General features: G+C 42.1%; 1 long non-coding RNA gene across 1 annotated transcript in view; it reads right to left on the minus strand.

Moving 5' to 3' along the window:
- LOC114813270 overlaps window positions 1-17,754 on the minus strand; it is a 142,461-nt gene that overhangs the window by 79,276 nt on the left and 45,431 nt on the right. The window contains exon 2 of the long non-coding RNA XR_003760974.1: window positions 3,936-3,984. This is a non-coding gene — a long non-coding RNA (uncharacterized LOC114813270). The remainder of the gene's footprint in view (window positions 1-3,935; window positions 3,985-17,754) is intronic.

Consider the following 17,754-nt stretch of genomic DNA (forward strand, 5'->3'; position numbering starts at 1 on the left):
CTGCATAATCTGTCTCATGCTTTCTAGACAGCAAAGGAGCTCATTTCACTGCTGGTAAAGCTTTTCCCAACATCTTCCCAGGTTATGCAACTTCAAGACATGCTTTTAAAAGTACTCATTATAATTTTCACCTTTGCGTACAAATTGTATCCTAATCACCAACTTCTTGTGAAATTACAGCTCCTGAAAAACATTAATACACTTCATTTTCTCCTCCTGACTGCTCTTCTACAAAATTACACTCACTTGTGTTGACATTCACATTGGCTTCATTAACACCTAACAAGTCTAATTTTAAGCCCAAAGTTATTCTATTTCTAGCTCTGCCAAATTAATTTAGCACTTCTCCTCTGGACACAGTCTTTCTGTACTTTATCAATAAATGGTCTCTTCAGATCCACATCACACCTGATAATCACCTGGCCATTGTGGTCCACCAACCCAAGGCTCCTATCCAAAAGTGTTGACTGAAAAGTCAAGCAAAAGGACAGCGTGGGGGAAGATATGGAAAAAAAAAAATAGGAAATGCTATTGTCTCAAGCCCTGGAATTAGGTTTGGTTTTTTAAAAAAAAATGATATTTGTGCCAGGCACTGTACTAAACTCTGGGGTAGATACATTGGTCACAGTTCATGTCCCACCATGGGGCTCACTGTCAACCCCATTTTACAGGTGAGTTAATTGTAGCACAGAGAAGTTAAGTAACTTGCCCAAGAACACCAGCAGACAAGTGTTAGAGCTGGAAGTAGAATCCAGGTCCTTTTGACTCCCAGGCCCATGCTCTATCCACTAGGTCATGCTGCTTCTGTAAGATCAGTGTGGGCAGGGAACATGTCTACCAACTCTGTTATATTGGGATTTCCCAAGTGCTTAATTCAGTGCTCTGCACACAGTAAGTGCTCAATAAATACAACTGATTGAATCCCAAATTGTCCTAGCCTTAGCTGCCACTCATTGCTCCCACTATGAATTATGGATTATAATTGCAGGTGGGTTTTTCAGTTTTTGGAGAGAGATGTGTCCTCAAGCCCTTAAAAAATCTAAAGCCTTGTCACTTTCTATATTTTATTCACTGGAGATGAATTGAATTCCTAATGATTAAAAGGGGACTCACAGTCTTACTCCCCAACAAACCTAAAAACCACTAATAACGATACTGGTATTTGTTAAGAACTTACTATTTTTATGGTGTTTGTTAAGCACTTACTATGTATCAAACACAGTTCTAAGTTCTGGGGTGGGTACAAGTTAATTAGGTCAGAAAGAGTCCCTGTCCCACACGGTGCTCACAGTCTAAGTAGGAGGGGTAATAGGTACTGAATCCCCATTTTATAGTTGAGGAAAATGAGGCACAGAGAAATTAAGTGACTTTGCTCAAGGTCACACAGCAAGCAATTGGCAGAGTTGGAATTAGAACCCAGGTCCTCTGAATCTCAGGCCTGGGCTCTTTCCACTAGGCCATGCTTCTTCTCTGCTGCCTGGACAATAATACTTGCCAAACGGGCTCAATTCTATGTAGGAGGGATAACGGGGGAACATTATTTGACAACATTATTTGACAACTATCAGAATAGAAAAAGTGTGAACATGCTATGAAACCATGACCAGCATGCCCCTGCCCACAATTAACTCACAGTCTAGAGGGGGAGGCAAGCATTAATATAAATTACAGATATGTACATAAGTGGTGTGGGGCTGAAGGGAGGAAATCAGTGTGATGCAGAAGGGAGAGGGAAAAGAGGAAATGAGGGCTTAGTTAAGGAAGGCCTCTTGGAGATGTGCCTTCAATAAGACTTTGAAGGTGGAGAGAATAATTGTTTGTCATATGAAGAGGGAGGACATTCCAGGGTAGAGGTAGGGCATGGGTGAGAAGTCAGCATTGGGATAGATAGGTGAAATCTAGGTACAGAGAGGAAGTTGGCATTAGAGGAGTGAAGTGTACAGGTTGGATGGTAGTAGGAGAGCAGCAAGGTGTGGTAGAAGGGGAGAGGTGATTGAGCAATTTAAAGCTGATGGTAAGGAGTTTCTGTTTGATGCAAAGGTATGTAATTGTTTGCTCCTTTCCCTTTTTGGTTTCTTATAACTAAAAAGGAGACAAGGAAAGAAAATGGGGCTGGGGTGGGCAAGGGGGATAGAGCTGTTTTTTCAGGATTTTTTACCTCCTCACCATCCACTCTTTTTCCATTTACTTCCTCTCTTCAACTAGAATCATTCTTGGTCATCTCCATCCCTCTTTTCCATCCTCTGCCCTGACTTCCAAAATCTGCCCCTTCTCTCCATTTGTGAAGGGTCAAGGGGGCAAAGTACTGTCAGTTACCCCTAGCAACCCCTGCTGCCCCTCGCAGCCACTGGGGCCTGAAGAAGTAAGCTGCCCAGAGCTAACTGTTGCCCAGACCCTAAAGTATCTTCTGCTGAGGCCAATCACCAGAACATCTTAGGTGACAAGATCTTCCAGTTATCTGAAAGGTAACTGAAAGGTTGAATTTTTTAGAATCACAAAACAGCCCCTACCCTAGAATAAGCATCACAATCTAGGTCATGTGGAAAACAGAAGACAAAATAGATAATGGTAGGGATACCTTGGAAAGATTCAGTCGTCTCAGATACCTTAAAATCACATACAGTAATCATGGACCTAGAAATTCTACTATGAAACAGAGAAAAACAGAAGCTTCATTCTATTTTGCTCAATTAATTAAATGAGCCTCAGCCTGAATAAATATACCTGGGCCTAGGTACTTACAAATCAGTCAAGTAGAGTCCACAGAGCTTTGCCCAGAAGAAGGGAGGTGAGAGGGAGGACACACACCCTCCTCTAGGATTTTTTAAACTCTACACCTCTGACCCGCTGAGTTTTCACCACTCCCAACTGCCTCCCAAACTCCCCTTAGCCAAGCTGTCTTCTCCCTTAAAATTCCAATAACCAACGTTTTCTGGGAAATGTAGTCCCCCAGAGGAAGGGTTTCCTGGTCACACTTTGCTCCTCTAATGTCAGCCTACTCACCATACCTCCATCTTGTCTATCTCGCTGCCAACCTCTCGCCTATGTTCTGCCTCTGAGGCAATCGTTCTCCCCACCATCGAAGCCTTACTGAAGGCACATCTCCTCCAGAAGGCCTTTGCTCACTAAGCCTTCATATCCTCTTCTCCCACTCCCTTCTGTGCTACCCTCATGTTTGTCCCTTTATTCATCCGCCCTCCGCCTCCAGCCCCACAGCACTTATGTATGCATCCGTAATTTATTTAAATCTGCCTCCCTCTCTAAATTGTAAGCTCATTGTGGGCAAGAAATGTACCTACCAACTCTGTTATACTGTACTCTCTCAAGCACTTAATACAGGACTCTAAACACAGTAAATACAATTATTGATTGTTCAGTCCTGTTATTGAAACCAAGTTATGGCCAATCTGTCTATTATCTACAGAGCCAGCTTCCATTCAGACATGTTTTTTGGGAGAAAAAAAATGTTTTATTTGCCTCAATTCTGAGGATCTGCAGCTTATACATAGCACCCAACATAGAGCTGTACACATATGAGTGTGGAACAAAGAATAGATGCTGAAATACAGTAAAACCATCATGGAGAGACTCTAAAGAGAACAAAAATCCTTCCTTATATGGTAAATCAATTTCAAGACTAGCCATTAGGTCCAGAAGGCTTAAAGCCAGTCAAATCTACTTCTAACAAGATGTTGCAAGGTAAAATCCTACATTCACTAAAGCATTGTGTTTACATTATTGCCAAAAAAAAAAATTAATTCACTTCACTTTGTTAGAATAAACACTTTCTCTTTCCCCCTGCTTAGACCTTGTCTCTTTAAATGAAATCCTGTGTTAGAAAACTACAGCTTTCACATCTCCAGGTGATGACCCGAAGGAAACAGACAAGCCCTAGAAGAAATTAACATTAAGGAGTAGCCAAGCACTTTCCTTACCTTATCTTCCACTCCGAAAGACTCTTCAAGCCCGGGCTTACCTCCTAGCCTGTGAGGGAAGGAGCAAAGAGTGGAATCAAGCCAGTTGGGATCAGGTGAGTATAAGAATCAGGTGAAGCAGTGTCATTGATTGGCTGAGCTAGGTCAGAGGATCTAGGTGATTGCTACCTGATTAATAAGCACTTGTCGTTCCTTTCTTACCATGAACTGGAGAGAAGGAGCTTGATAAGTGTCATTACTGACTCTTAATAAGATTAATCCTGAAGCTAGGAAAATGGTTGCAAAAATGGTCCTAAGATTGAGGTCAAAATAACACCACCACTATCGTATTACCTGATCTACACAGGACACCATCCTAACCCTGCATCTGTTATTGTAGAAAATGATCATGCTACAGACAACTAATCTTTGAATTTAGGTTTTTTAGACAATACCTGAATTGGAAGGTCACATTTAGATAATATTTCCGGTGGTATTGATTGTGTTACTATTTTGCTTGGAAAAAAAGACTGTAATATTATCTATACTTTTCCTCTTCTCCTCCTCTCTCCCATCCTATCCCTTTTCTAATTCCCCTTTCTTCTCTCATCTCTTCCCCACTCTGCTCCCATTCTCTTCCCCCTCCTTTCTCTTTCTCCCCATCACCCACTTTCTTATCCTTTCTACCCCAATTCCAACTGCTTTTCAAGTAGAAAATTAGGTTTAAACAAAAACAGGAAGAGGAAGCAACAGAAAAGCAAGGAATATAATGGAAAGATCTTGTCCTGGTCAGTAATTAATTGTTGAGGAGGTAGTTAACAGAAATGCAAACACAGGTTGCCTATCTGCCTCTCTCCCTCTAACCAGCCCTGTGGTAATTTCCTCTCACTAATCCCTGTCATATACTGGGAGACTTGTTTTTCATTAGCTCCAAAAAGAGGTTTAAAAGGGTTTTTGAAAAACCTCCTGCTACAGATCATTTTATGACCTTTCTGGTATTTTGAAATTGCTGCCAATTAAAAGGGTCTTAGGCCACCATTGGCTAATACAACATTTTGTTTAGATTTTCTTTTTTTATGCTACTTTGCACTGGGCATATTTTAAACTATTGATGACTGCACCATCTGGCAATTTCCTATTAATATATGTAAAATGAGCCTGGAAAACAGTCATTTTTTTTCCACTGCCTTTGGCAATTTTTAGACCTTCTATGCAAGAGATACTTTGAAAAGAATGGATTATTTTCCCAATATAGAGACCTAAAGACAGCATGAGGAAAGAAGACTTCCCTGACAACCCAGCAGGTATAAAGGGTAGAAGAAGCTTTAATGGGGGATTCTATTAAGACCTGAAAGATTCAAAGGCATTTCTGTGATATCTTTCAAGGGGATCAGGAATTTTAAGTAGTTTGGCAAAGCTAATTAGGTCTTCAGGTTAGTAGAACTAGTTTGGTTTTCATCCATTAATGTGGAATATATAGATTCCACTAACTCATTTGCAAAGTATTTCAGGAAGTGGGGGACAGGAGGGGAATTGGGGGGGGTGTAGGTAGGGAGCCTGCCTGTGCTGTTACTGATGCGGCTGACAGGATTGTAACAATGTGTATATCACTGTGTCTCTTTTGTGCCCACTATGCCTATGAAAAAAAAGTTGGGCCCTCTTTAATACTAGTGGTACTTGTTAAGGTCTTATTATTTGCCAAACACTGTGCTAAGTCCTGGAGATGGTACAAGGTAATCAGATCGGACTCAGTCCCTGTCCCACATAGTGCTCACAGTTTAAGGGGGAGGGAGGCAAGGTATTTAATCCCCATTTTTAGATTAGAAAACTGAGGCACAGAGAAGTCCAGTCATTCAGCCAAGGACACACAAAGAGACAAGTGACACAGCAGGCATGAGAACCCAGGTCTCCTGCGTCCCAGTCCCGTGCTCTTTCCAAAGGACTCCTTGTCATTGGGGGTGACATTTATGGTGCTGTGGAATGACCCTGCTGTCTCCTCCCCTCAGCAAGAGGCCAGCATGAAGTTGCAGGTGTTTCATGGAACTGGTCTTTCAGATCAGGGAAGGGGAAAGATAGTGCCTTCTGCCTGCGGAAGGGCATTTAAGCTGAGCCATGCACACTTCCTCCTGGCCAACAGGCTCCCCCTACTCAGCAGTTCCAATTGCAAGCTGCCTGGAGAGGAGAGCCAATGCGGTCTGTGACTGGAACAGAACGTCCCTGAGCCCTCACCAAGGAGTAAGAAAGCACTGTCTCTGTAGAAGACCAGGGATGATCTTGCCATCTGTACCATTGCATCATCTTTCATACTCAGTGCTTTTGTGCCATGGTGATTTTTAAGGAAAATCATGCATGAGTCATATGGAACCATCTTTAAATGCTGAAATGTTTCCAAAAATATGACTCATGTCTGTTGTCTCTACAAATAACAAGTCGAACAAAGGAAAAAGGATTCGGAGAAGAAAACCGGTAGTGGTTTTTCCAGGTAAATTTCCTATTAGTAGATATAAACTCTTCCCTCAAGGAGTTTACAATCGAATGGGCGAGACATACACTTTATTAAGTTACAGGTAGGAGAAGGTAGCAGGGTATAATGAAATGTATGTAAGTGCTGTGAAATCCAAGCTTATTAAAATCTCCTGGATCTTGGGGAAAACACAAGGGAGTGGGTTTGGGTTTTTTTTTTTCTTTTAAGATTAGAGTAGAGCAGATATGCACACTGAGCAAATAAGAAAAGTTCTGGGAGAACTTGAAATATTATGTCCACCATTAGTGAGATGCACCCTTTTGTTCATTCATTTGTATTTATTGATTACTGTGTGCAAAGCGCTGTACTAAGCACTTGGGAAAGTTCAACAGGCCCATCCCTGGCTTCCATGGAGTTCAAGGGGAGAGAAATGTTTGGAAGGGGCCTCTAGGGGTCAGGAGGGTGGCCTAGGCTGGCTGTGCCTAGGCTGGAGAGGTTGGCCATACTATGAGCACTGATGGTGAAGGAGAGCCAGCTTCCTAAGGCCACGGGCAGGGAGAGTTGAAGGCAGGGCACTTGGGCCAGGAGCCAGAACAAGGAAAGAAGGGGAGCCAGACCCACGATCGGGTGCGGCTGGACCTTCAGAGTGTTGATTGCATTTGGGAGGGACCAAACCAGACCTGAGAGCAGCCTGGTGTTGGGATGGGAGCTGCCAGGGGAAGGCTTGAAGCAAGGGATAGGGCTGCTCTAGAATCTGTCCAGCTTCAGCTATCCTTCATTTCCTTGTTCTTATCTAGGACTTAGGCACTATACTAAGCACTTGGGAGAGTACAATAAACAGTAAACAGACACACCCGGCAATGGACTCAGAACACCATGGGGAGGGACAACTGTGGACCAGCTTGAGGAAGCAGGTGATGGGGATGAGCACTTTCCCACCTCCACCTCCTCTCCTACCTGACCTGGTCCCAGTGTGTTGCCCAGAGATCCCCTTGAGGTAGAACTGGGGGTAGCCCTCCCTTAAAGGGCTCGCTTCCTACCTATTCCTAAATCCCTTCTTAGGATAACTGTAGGAATCTAAAAGAGGTAACGCCCTCCCTGAGCCGCAATTTATGACCCGAATGCATCTTAGGCTCCGAGGAGGATCTGGCTCATTGTGATAGTGAGAGAAAGCCGTGGTTGAGAATAAGCTCTCCTCCGTGCATCCTCAATACGCCTGCATTGTCAGCGATGAATGCGAAACACGAGTTGCCAGCTTATGCCTGCTTTCTGAATGAGGCTTTTTATATTTACTCCCAGAAATTATTTTTATCTTCATTTGCACATCACTCGATTTAATTTGGTAAATGCTACCGTGGAATCAGAAAATCTGCAAAATATTTACAGAGAGACAAGGCATTTACTGTGTACTCCATCGAAGACAGAAGAACCACATTAGCTTCCCAACCCTGGCAAGTTTCAGGTTTCCATACGGGCCTTCTGGCTTTCCTAAAAATCTGCCGGTGGCATGTGTGTTGTTGTGGGGACTGCTTTCGGCAGCAAACATTTACCATGACATCGATGGCTTTTGCTAAGAAAAAATTGGAGCAAGGCATTGCAGTGGACAGATGAGAGAGAAGAGCAGCTGTCCGGTTGGGCCCTCCTGATGCCTGCTGGGGAACCCCAAACAAGCGGGGCCTCTTGGCTCTACTTTAATCTCTGCTGCAGCCTCCATCTGTGGAAGAACCCCAGTTTGCTGCTATCCACCCACCCTCCAAACCAACTTCCCTTCCAGCCTAATAAACTACAGGAAGGAGTAAGCAGTAAAGTGTTTATAAGGAAGGAGGAGGAGTGTCGCTGAGGGGAGAAGAGTTGACAGATCAGAGGTCTCTGTGGGGAGAGAATGGTTTTGTGGGGAAGTGGAGTGTGGGAGAGAAGGCAGGTTGGGAGGTTGCGGTCAGAGTGAGATTTCAGAGTCGGGGAGGTTAGAGATTGTACATTGGTTTAGTGGTGCTAAGTTCCAGCACATGCCTGAATGGGCTAGGAGAGGTGGAGCTGGTGGGCTGAGTTGACCACTCTGGTGATTTCACCTCGTGATGCGGTAACACTGAGCTCTTCCCAGTCCCCTCAGCCTTTCCCACTCTGGCCCTCTGCTGCTCTTTAAACTTCCCTCCTCCCTCCTCCGGCATCATACTGGGACCAGGCCAGGCAGGAGAGGAGACATAGGAGGAAAAGCGTTAATCCCCACCACCCCCTTCCCCAGTCATATCCGGGCAGCCGTGCCAGCCCAGGGACTGCAACCAGGGAAGGGCCAGATGGTGGCAAAGGGGGGTGAAATGGAAGAGGGCACGGTTACCCGATCGCCAGGCAGATTCCTCAGGTAGCATCGACATGTTCATCTTACCTTCAGTAACGAACCGTAGTGTAGGAGGTAAAAGATCTAGTGCCTTAAGGGGGACTGGTGCCATAAAATTGAAACCAATGTGGATAATTACTTTTCCTAGTAATAGTATTTACTGAGCTCCCACTGAATACAACACACTGTATTAAGTGCTTGGGAAGTACAAAACATAAACCTACTGGAAAAATGCTGGACTGGGAGGCAGGAGACCCAGGTTTGAGTTGCAGCTCCACCATGGGTTACTGTGTGACCTTGGGCCACTTGTTCAATCTCTCTGGGCCTCAGTATCCTGATCTGTGAAATGGGAATAAGACTGTGAACTCTGAGGTTCACAGAGACGGTGTGCAATCTCATAACCTTGATTCCACTCCAGGGTTTTATACACAGTATGCACTTAATGCCACACTTACTAAATTGTACTCTCCCAAGTGCTTTGCACACTCAGCGCTCAATAAATACAAGTGAATGAAGTGACACATTTCCCATCAGCAAAGAACTTAAAATTTTACAAAGGAGATAAACAGAAAAATATTTACAGGTGATGCTTACTGGACTGGTATAAGAGCCCAGTGCAGGGACTTAGAAGACCTGGGTTCTAATCCTTATTCTGCTGCTTGCTTGCTTTGTCACCCTAGGCAAATCAGTTAACTTCTCTATGCCTTAGTTTCCTCCTTGGTAAAATGGGAATTAAATGTGTGTTCTCCATCCCCCTTAGGCTGGGAACTCCTATCAGACAAGGACTGTGTCCGACATGATTATCCTCTACCCCAGTGCCTAGCACATAATAAACACTTAAATTCCACAATTAAACACTGATCTTTTGAAGGCTTTACCAACAGAGTTGGGATGGAGGAGATGTAAAGGGATCTTTTATTGAGGTGTCACTGTAATCAGCCTGCACTCTCTGTTACCCGTTTCTCCAGCCGGAGGGGAAAGCCACCCTCAGGGTCTGAACTGGTTTGAAGAATTTAGGAATTTGGGATTTTCTGTTGGGTCCAAAACCCCCTTCTGATTCTGGAGCACTTCACCAGTGTGGAGAGCCAGTGATAAAGAGAACCTCCAAGTGATCCCAGAGGGCTGGGATTTCTACCAACTCTGTTTGTATAATCATAAGTGCTTAGTACAGTGTTCTCCAAACAGTAAGCACTCAATAAATACCACTGATTGATTGAAGCCCTGGAATCCCCTTCTGCCCATTTCAGGAGCTTCCACAAAGCAATGGGGAAGAGTTCCGAATAGGGTTGCTAAATCTCGGGGAAAACAATCTCTGAGGGAAGGTTATGTTTCAAGGGGATGGGAGAGGCTTTCAGGATTGTGAGAAATATGACATTTCTGTTATTCTGAGTCATGGCAGAGAGAGCCTGGTTGTACTTCCTGGTGAGTCACCTTTGCTTGCCAATCTCAGAGAATCCACCAGGTGCCCTGCCTTGAGCCATCAGGCTCACACTGGCATAGCTGCGAGGAGAGTTCCTGCAGATTTGGAGAACTTCCTACTTGACTGTAGGTTTGTGGCCATTAGAGAACCTGGAAGTGAAGTAAAGGGCACAGCCAGAATCATTCATTCAGTAGTATTTATTGAGCGCTTACTACGTGCAGACACCAGCTCGTCTGTGAGAACTCAGGGCTGAATTCTGTGGCAGACACTTCCAGGATCACTAGTCCACCTTTAGAGCAGCTTAATTAATTAATGATGCTGTTTGTTAAGAACTTAGAATAACAGTAGCTTTTTTAAGCCCTAGGTGCCAAAGAACTGTTCTATGCATAGGGTAGATACAAGGTTATGAGACCGAACTCAATTCTTGTCCCATATGGTGTCCACAATCCAATCATCCTCATTTCTACATATGAGGACTTGCCTAAGGTCACACAGCAAGCCAGTAACATATCTGGGACTCACACACACACACATGGGTCTCCTGCCTCCCAGACCCATGATCTTGCCACTAAACCCCACTTACTAGATGCCAAGCCCTGTGCTCAGCACTGGAGTAGATACAAAATCACACTGGACACAATCCTTGTCCCACTTGAGACAGGTATATTATCTTCATTTTACAGATGAGGAAACTGAAGCCCAGAAAAGGTAAGCGACTTGTCCATTGTTACACAGCCGATCAGGGGCAAGCCTAGGACTAGAACCCAGGTCTCCTGACTCAGTAGACCATGCTGTCTTGAATTGATTTCAATGGAATCCTGCATCTCCCTTTCCAGAAGTGAAATATATGTGTCCGTTTGTATGAAATGAAAGGTGGCGGTTGCTTCTGAGTCACAAAGACTGCAAAGGAGGAATTCCAATCATTGCTATATGCCTGTGGGATGTACCTATGAGCATGCAAAAGTCGCCTCTGTGTCATATGTAATATATAATTATTGGTCATAAGGTCATAAGGCAGGGGAAGTGTGGATAAATGGAATCCCCAGATAATGCACTTAGTACAGTGCTCTGCATATAGTATGTGCACAGTAATACCATTGATTGATAATGCAAAACTTCATTGTAGCTATTAGTTTCAACATTCATCTCATCCCCAACAGTGATGCAAAAAGTAGAAGAATCAACAGTTTTTTGGTGTGTTTTTAATTTTCACATCTTAACCCTTTCCCTGAAAGGGCAAAGTCCTGCCCCAAAGCAGGCAGTCAGGTGGAATATGCAAGAGGCCTGGATAATACACAGATTTGGATAATCATTTTCTGAATGATCCAGAATTGGCTAACCCAATCAGTGAATTTATCTCATATTGAAATATAACATGAAACATAATGCTAGATTTGAATGACATTTATCAGCAATGATACTACTTCCTGTGTCAACTCTAAGACATCAGTATGGTCTAACCTTCCATCACATTGGTTTCACAGTTTAAATTACATTATTTTAATGGCCTTTGCTTTAGTTGCAAAGATATAGTAAAACCTCACAAATCAGACTATATAGTAGGATATCCTGCCTGAATTAATGGAAAATTTTAATCAAAGAAGTATTTTTGAAATGTAGTTGTACTGCCTGATTGAGGATGTTGTGCCTCCCTTGTGTTTGTGTATGGACTAAGAATAGGAAAAGTATCTTTTTCTGTGTACTAATCTCCCCTCTTATACTGCTTGGCACATAGTAAGCACTTAACAAATACCGTCATTATTACACTGTAAGAGTGTAAACTCCTTTTGGGCACGCAACCTGTCTTATGCTTACGTTGTATCTTTCCAAGTATTTAGTATAGTTCTAGTACTACTTTCTGTTGGTTTTCTCTTTAAAACTGCCTAGGACATATAGGGATTTAGAATGGTGTAGTCTAGTGGAAAGAGCATGGTCTTGGGAGTCAGAGGACCTGGGTTCTAATCCCATCACTGCCACTTGCCTGTTATGTGACATTGGGCAAATCACTAACTTCTCTGTGCTTTAGATTCCTTATCTGAAAATTGGGATTCATTACCTGTTCTCCCTCCTACTTAGACTGTGAGCCCCATGTGGGACAGGTACTGCCCAACCTGATCATTTTATATCTGACCAGCGCTTATTATAGTGCTTGACACCTAATGAGTACTTAAATACCACAATTATTATTAATATTATTCCCTCTTCTTCTTACCACCCTAACCGCTTTCCCTTCCTGTTACTTCTCACTGCCTTCAATGTCAGTAGAAAAGGCAAAGCAAAGAACCCGGGGGGCAGATCATGGATTCAGAATTAGTAGGGTTCAGATTTCAAGGAGTTGGTTACTTAGGTACTGAGACTTATACTAATACAAAAACAGGTTGAGAACTGGCTGGAGCAAACACCCATGCGGCTTGTCTCATAAAAAATGTCACTTTTGTGCAATATGGGCCAGCAGGAGATTTAGCAAGGCTCATTTTAATAACAACCTTTTATCTGAAACCCAATTCACAGTTTCTGGGTGGCAAGGAATGATTTCTCAGGTGTGAAGATACAACAGTAACTTTTGGGTTCTTTTCCATTTTATCCTTTTCCCAAGTCCACCTGGAGCTGTCTTGCCTCCATTGAAAAGTGTCCGATATTCTTTTAAGAGGCAAAAGGTAAGTTGTGGATTTACTGAGGGACATTCTCTCTCCCGCTAGATTGTAAGCTCCTTGGTGGCAAAGAACGTATCTACTAACTTTATTGTATTCTCCCAAATGCTTAGTATATCACTCTGCATAGAATAAGTACTCAATAAATAAAATGAAAAAATTTTGAATACATAGTGATGAGAGACTATTAGAAAGCTCAGTAAAATCAATTCTACTTATTGAGTACTTACTGTGCACGGAACACTGTGCTGAGGACTTAGGGAAGTACCATAGAGTTAGTAGACACAGTCCATGCCCACAAGGAGTTTACAGTGGGAATGAGGATCTCGGAAGTTCCCCCCATGCTCCTTTCTCAAAAGAGAAATTAGTTTCAGAGCTTGTGCACAATAGATTTCGGCATTTCACTAAATTTCACAGGGAGGGAATGTAATTAGTTCATAAACCCAATTTGGAAGCTGATGATTGTTACTTACATGAATCTGCCCACTAAATGACCAGGTTCACGTCTACCTTTCCCACTACCATCTGCCTCACAACAAAGTTGGCATTGTAGTCCTTTGAGAAGGGGCCGAGGGAGGGCCATTATTTAAAAGCTGATTATCCACCATGTCATTTTACACAGTCATTTCCCAGCTTCTCGTTGATCACCAGGTGTAAAGCCTCGTTTAATTGAACCGAACAGAAAGTTTAGTATGTGAGAGAGCTGACAGAGTCTGCGGGAATCGAGGGGCTTTTAGGCTGGGCACTCAGCATTAGGATCACTCGCCCTGCCTCGCTACTCCTGGTAAATGGAAAGATGGCAGGCTGCATTTCCAGGGCTTGCTTTCGGAAAGGTCTCTCCCAACTCTTGCGATCTGTGAAATCTCTCATGACTGTCACGCTGAATAATCACATCCCATTTCTCTGCCCAATCAGGCCACCTGGCACACTTTGCCAGGCAGAATGCTTGTTAGGGAGGGGTGCCCACAGCCAAGCTAATGCTCAGCCAAGACTTAAACCTGACCCTAATGGGATCTAGAGCCCTCCCCTTCCCCAAAGCCCCACACTGATCTTTACACAACCTTGACTAAAGAAAAACAAAATAAACAAGGGAACGAATGTGAGAGAAAATAAGATGGGGTGAACTAGATTTGTGTAGAATAGGCAGAATGTAAGCTAAATCCAAAATCAATCCATCGATAGGATTTATTGAGTGCCTAATGTGTGCAGAGAACTGTACAAAGCACTTGGGAGTCTACAACTGATTAGGAGATGCGATCCCTGTCCCCAAGAGCCTTACAATCTAAAGGAGAGACTGATTTACCCAAGTTATTCACAAATACTTGGAGAAGGGTAAAAAAGCACGACTGTAAAAGTTAAATAAATGGCTAAGTAAAATTGAGAATATACATAAATGAATAAACCTAAGTGCTAAGGGTGACATTTACAGTGATGGAAATGGTTTGAGAGGAAACAAGATTCTGGTTGCCTTGTTCCCATATATCTGTAATCACAAAACCATTTTCTAAAATAAAATAGACATGCTCCATCGCTCATGCCTCTTATTCATAAAAATACAAACAAGGTGATTGGAACTTTATGGTACACAGAGAAAACCCAGGGTCTTTCCAGTGACTGTGTTTTCTAAGACTCAAGCTGAGAAAATAAAAAGTGAAGGGAGGATGGCAACAGTAGATTACCTGACGACGGACTGGAAAAAAGAGGGACAGTTAACTTGGTGGACAGGTGGGAAGAAGGGGTGGTTCCAAGAGTAAGGACTGTGAAAATAATTCCTGGAGGGTTTGGAGCCGAAAAGAAAGCAGAGAGTGTATCAACTAATAGTACTTATTAGGCACTCACTTTGGGTAGCTTTAAGGCAAAAGAAAATTAAGGAGGAAATATAAACAGGAAGAATCCCCCTAGACTGTAAATTCGTCCTGGGCAGGGAATGTGTCTACCAACTCTGTTGTACTCTGCTAAAGGGTTAGTACAATGCTCTGCATATAGTATGGGCTCAATAAATACAGTTGATTGCATGAATGATTGAAGGTGAGATACAGAAGCTTACATTTTATGTGGGAGCCAGTAGAGGTAGATGAAACTAGAAAAGTGGGAGGTTTTACCTCTTTGAAAACACACAGTGGCTTCACTGAATGGCAAGGAGTGAGGTGAGGTGGGAGGAAGAGTAACCACTGCAAAAGGTGCCAATCGTGTGACCCCTAACAAGAACAAGAAAAAAGGAAGATCATTTTGACATGGCAGCCAGGACCAGTTGAAGCATCAAATCACATAATTCCATTTGGATGATGCCATTCTGCCAAAGGAGATTTCAAACAAGTCATCAAGGCATCTCTGATTTATTTGGCACAGGGCCTGGCCCACTAGAGATGCTCAATCTCTTTTCAGTAATGATAATCCAAGTGATTGGTATTTGACACAAAGACCACATCTGCACAAAAATGGCATTTCCAAATAGGTCTAATATTGTTTGACAATAATCTCCCTCTTTCCCCACCCCCATTATCACTTTTATCTAAAGAGGTAGAGGGGAGTTTAAGATCAGCTACGGTAGGAGTCTTACCATTGCTAGCTTCTCAGAGGTCTGTTTAAACTGTAAACAAGAAGTTTTGATTGACTCAGAATAAAGAAATGGTAAGGAAAGAGGAGACACCCAACAAGGGAAATTGGCAGATGAATCATGTTTAGTTCACGTCTCCAGAAAAATCCTTTGCTCCCCTAAATTACTTTACACTGTGACCTCAGCCACCAATTTCAATGTGTGGACAATGACTTCTGCCACTTTTTATCTTGAATCAATGGCAGCATTGTGCAAGGGAAGGTGATATGAAATAGGACAGTTTAGAAGCAACATGGCTTAGCGCATAGAGCATGGGCCTAGGAGTCGGAAGGTCGTGGGTTTTAATCCTTCCTTGGCCACTTGTCTTCTGTGTGACCTTAGGCAAATCACTTAACTTTTCTTTACGTCAGTTCCCTCATCTGTAAAATGGGAATTAAGACTATATGATCCCTGTATCAGACAGGGCCTGTGTTCAACTTGATTAACTTTTATCTACCCCAGTGCTTAGAACAGTGCCTGGCACATAGTAAATGCTTAACAAATACCATTATTATTATTATTATTATTATTGTTATTAGTGCCTGGGAATCAGCCTTTAAATAATTTTAAAATTAAAAGCTTTTTGTTCAAAAAATATATCTTTTTTCCTTTTTCTTAATGGTAAATTTCATTACATGACTTGTAGATAACAGTAGATAAATCTAGCTGTTAGAAGGCTTAAAAAGATTATGCTCTTATTTTAGTACTCTAAAGAGTACTTTCCCCAATATTATTGATTTTCACAGTGGTCTTAATGGTTAAAAAAACAATTTAAATGAATCATCTGTTTCAGGATTTGGGTTTTGTTTCTTTGACATCTCTCAGATGATTTCTTTTCCTTAAGAATAAAAGGTATTTAACTTGAGACTGCTACTGTAATGAAATCAGCATATCATTTGAGAAGTTGGCAGCATGCCTCAATCATACATCAGCTCCATTTCCAAGTCAGAGTTGATTTTTTTTCTGAGGAAATAACCTTCCATGTGTATCACTGCTGCTTCCCTAAAGAGAGACCTTCTTTGACAAACTGAAACCTCTGAATTTCTTTCAGAACTTAATCTTTTTTAAAAATGTATTTCTTTTTCTCTAACTTGGAGAATTTCACAATGGCAAAATCTAATTTTCCATAAACAAATTTCCATTTTCCAGATCAAAACTTTTGCTTCTCAGTTCTGAATTTCTCCTGATCTCTTTAATTCTATCATTCCCTTTGTTTAGCTTCTCCAGTTCTCATCCCTCACTTTTAGTTTGGCTCATTAATATTTGCTCTTTTTCATTTATTCCTGTAATTAGACCTTCTTGTCTAATATATGAGGTAATATATATAGCTTTGTATATGTCTTTCTATATGTCCTCGCATATTCATTCATTCAATAGTATTTACTGAGCGCTTACTACGTGCAGCGCACTGTACTAAGCACTTGCAATGTACAGTTCGGCAACAGATAGAGACAATCCCTGCCCAATAACGGGCTCACAGTCTAAACGGGGGAGAGAGACAGCAAAGCAAAACAGAACAAAACAAAACATGTCCTCACACTTTCCTTTGTAATAGTCTTTCTGCTATTTTTACAAAATACCAATGGTCATTTATTAGAATAATATATTCAAAAGAAAACACCATAAAATTGAGTCACAAAATGTTGATAAAGAATTGATAGCAAAATTATATGAATGTCTACATCATTTAATCTGTTGTTACCTGATTTTTGTAGATATTGTAATGCACACTGATCAACTGGGAAGTGTTGAAGGTCTTGAAATGAGATTTACATTTCAAACAGAGATGAAAAAGTAAAAGCTAGTCATCTGGCATGGGGTTTTTAACGCTGAAAGCAAAATCAATCTGGCAGAAAGTTGCCAGCAAGTGTAATAGGAAGTTTAAGACAATTTGATATTTTATTGAGAGCCAGGGGTACCCGGAGAATTACACATTCATCAGTGGAATCTTCACCAGGCATTCTAGACCAGTACTATTTAAATTAAATTCTATTGCTCACCCAGTATGATAATAGGATTAGAGAGGTTGAATTCTGTTTTTTCTTCTAGAGTGAAAAAACACAATTCCCCATACACAACAGCTTCAAACCTGGGCTTAGGCAGTGGTTCCAGAATCCCATGGCCTGTCCTGAATTCAATTCTCCATGGCACTCTGAACAAACAGGGGTGGCACACTGATCTTCTTTCATTCACATTTCATTAATTACAAAAGTAGATCTGCATAGAGAAGGCATAAAGGATGCCCAGAGGGATGATGTTTTGGGAGTTTGGTTTCAGGATCTCTGAAGACTCTTTTCAAGGGAAATTTTTTTTTTAAAGCACACAATGCAAATGCTGGTCCTTCATAAACACTGTGTTGGTGTAAGCACAACCA

The sequence above is a fragment of the Ornithorhynchus anatinus genome, chromosome 7, assembly GCF_004115215.2.
Source record: "Ornithorhynchus anatinus isolate Pmale09 chromosome 7, mOrnAna1.pri.v4, whole genome shotgun sequence".
In the NCBI taxonomy this organism is placed as follows: domain Eukaryota; kingdom Metazoa; phylum Chordata; class Mammalia; order Monotremata; family Ornithorhynchidae; genus Ornithorhynchus; species Ornithorhynchus anatinus.